This window comes from Anomaloglossus baeobatrachus, chromosome 2 (genome assembly GCF_048569485.1).
Source record: "Anomaloglossus baeobatrachus isolate aAnoBae1 chromosome 2, aAnoBae1.hap1, whole genome shotgun sequence".
Taxonomy (NCBI): domain Eukaryota; kingdom Metazoa; phylum Chordata; class Amphibia; order Anura; family Aromobatidae; genus Anomaloglossus; species Anomaloglossus baeobatrachus.
Genome location: NC_134354.1, coordinates 792847407 through 792850291, shown reverse-complemented (window position 1 = coordinate 792850291; position 2885 = coordinate 792847407).

Genomic DNA, 2885 nt, shown 5'->3' with positions numbered 1-2885 from the left:
ATTCACCATGTGGTAAGTGATTAGGCGGCTTTATTCTTCAGGTCAGGTTCTTCAGCGAAACCATGTTTATCTTCGTTTTTATGTTTGGCTGCTATCACACAATAAAAACCCTTTTTTACCTCCAAAAGTTTTTGCATTGCTATATTTTGAAAGCTATCATTTTACTATATTTCTGCAAAGAAAGCCACGTGAGGGCTTATATTTTGTGTGACAAGTTGACATTTTTATTGGTACCATTTTCGGGCACTTACCATTTTCCATTTTCTGATCGCTTTCTATTTCAATTTTTATTAGGCAAAATGAACAAAAACGAGCAAATCTGGAATTTTTTTTGTCTTTTTTTATGTTATTCTGCGTGTGGTAAAAGTAACCAGACCGCTTTATTCTTCGGGTCAGTACGATTGCAGCGATACCACATTTATATATTTTTTTATGTTTTGCACAATACAAACTATTTTATAGAAAAAATAATTGTTTTTGCATTGCTATATTCTGAGGGCTGTAGCTTTTTTAATTTTCTGCTGACGGAGCTGTTGGTTTTTGTGGGACAAGATAATGTTTCCAGCGATACCATTTTTATTTACATTCGTCTCTTTGGACATGTTTTATTCAGCTTTTTATGGAAACGGATAGTTAATGTCACTTTTTTTATTTATTCTTTTACAGTGCTTGCTGAAAGGGTTAAATAGTGTGATAGTTTTATGGATTGGGTTTTTAACGGACATGGTGATACAAATGTGTGCATCTTTGTTGTTTGTTTTAGTTTTTACATAAATATATATTTATTTGCATATATTTTTATTTTTTCTGTATGTTGTGATTTTTTTAAAAATAAAAATATTTTGACAATTTTTTTTTTTTTTTTTACTTAGTCCCTCAATGAGATTTTAACTTTCATTAATCTGATCCATGGTATAATGCATTGCCATGCACCAGAATTGCAAAGCATTACACCGGTCAGTGATGGAGCAACATAAGCCTCTTAGACCATGCACTATGCAGTGACAGAAGCCTCTTAGACCATGCACCATGGAATGACAGAAGCCTCTTAGACCATGTACCATGCAGTTACAGAAGCCTCTTAGATCATGTACCATGCAGTTACAGAGGCCTCTTAGACCATGTACTATGCAGTTACAGAAGCCTCTTAGATCATGTACCATGGAGTGACAGAAGCCTCTTAGACCATGTACCATGCAGTTACAGAAGCCTCTTAGATCATGTACCATGCAGTTACAGAGGCCTCTTAGACCATGTACTATGCAGTTACAGAAGCTTCTTAGATCATGCACCATGGAGTGACAGAAGCTTCTTAGATCATGCACCATGGAGTGACAGAAGCCTCTTAGACTATACACCATGCAGTTACAGAAGCCTCTTGGACTATGCTACATGCAGTGACAGATGCCTCTTAGACCATGCACCATGGAGTGACAGAAGCTTCTTAGATCATGCATCATGGAGTGACAGAAACCTCTTAGACCATGCACCATGGAGTACCAGAAGCCTCTTAGACCATGCACTATGCAGTGACAGAAGCCTCTTTAGACCATGCACCATGCAGTTACATAAGCCCCTTAGACCATACTTCATTTAGTGACAGAAGCCTCTTAGACCATGCAGTGACAGAAGCCTCTTAGACCATGCACCATGCAGTGACAGAAGCCTCTTGGACCATGCTGCTACCGCTTGATCAAATAGCCAATTCGTGGAAGAACCAATAGAAAATCTATAAAAGTAAAGGGGACATTATACACAACGACCTTACTAACGAGATGTCGTTGGGATTCACGGAATTCACAACGCACATCCGGCCTTGTTAGCGACGTCATTGTGTGTAACACATACGAGCAACTGCTAACAATGTAAAATACTCACCAAATCGTTGATTGTCGACACGTTGTCCATTTCCCAAATATCGTTACCTGTTCTGGACGCAGGTTGTTCGTCATTCCTGAGGCAGCACACGTGTGACACTGCAGGAACGACGAACAACACCGTACCTGCCCGTGACGCACAAACGACGTGGTCGGGGGCGAACGCTAGCAATGTTGCAGCGTGTAAAGCCCACTTAAGTTCTAAAAGCAATGTAGAAAATATGTAAAGGATATATACCAGTGTCAGACAGAGAAAACACAATGGAGAGGACTCTGAGCAGAAAGAACGAAGAACGGCGCAGTGAGGAGAGGGACGACGGCAACACACGGGGTGTGAAGAACAGAGCAGGTGTGAAGGGACAAAATAATACAGAGAAGCAGAGAAAGTGTTTGTGAAATGACTGTATGTTCTGTAAAGCTGAAGTTAGCCAGTTAGAAAAGAGGACATAATTGAGACCTTTCTGCCCTGAAGAAGCCAACATAATAGTGAAACATGCCCGAAGCATCACTAGAAAAAAGGCTATACATACCGTACAGGGTTAATATACCAGATCACTATAGACAGGGAAATAAAGAGGTGAAAACAACATACAAATGTAAAACGAGATGTAATCAGTGAGACCGGGGATGACAAGGCCGAAACTAAAAGAAAGGAATAAATAATCAGAAGTAAGGAACTACGCGGTGACATTGATAAATACTCGCTCTCTGGTCACACGTCTATATACCATGCCGGAGCGGATATATCCCGCAATGGTTACACCCTGTGATGTTGTCACCCGCCGGCTTCATGGTTGGACGTTTGCACTAATACAATGTGACGAGTATGAAGTCCATATGTCTGGACACAGCGGATTTCCACCGTCTTATAGCGGTTCCAGAGGGGAGAATATGTCTCTGCACATCGCAAAGACACCTGTGGAATCAACATTTAGTCCAGATTCTGTAATTCGCAGCTTCAGGTTACGTTCATCATTTCTTCACCTTCGGGGAATCTCGGTGGAAGGT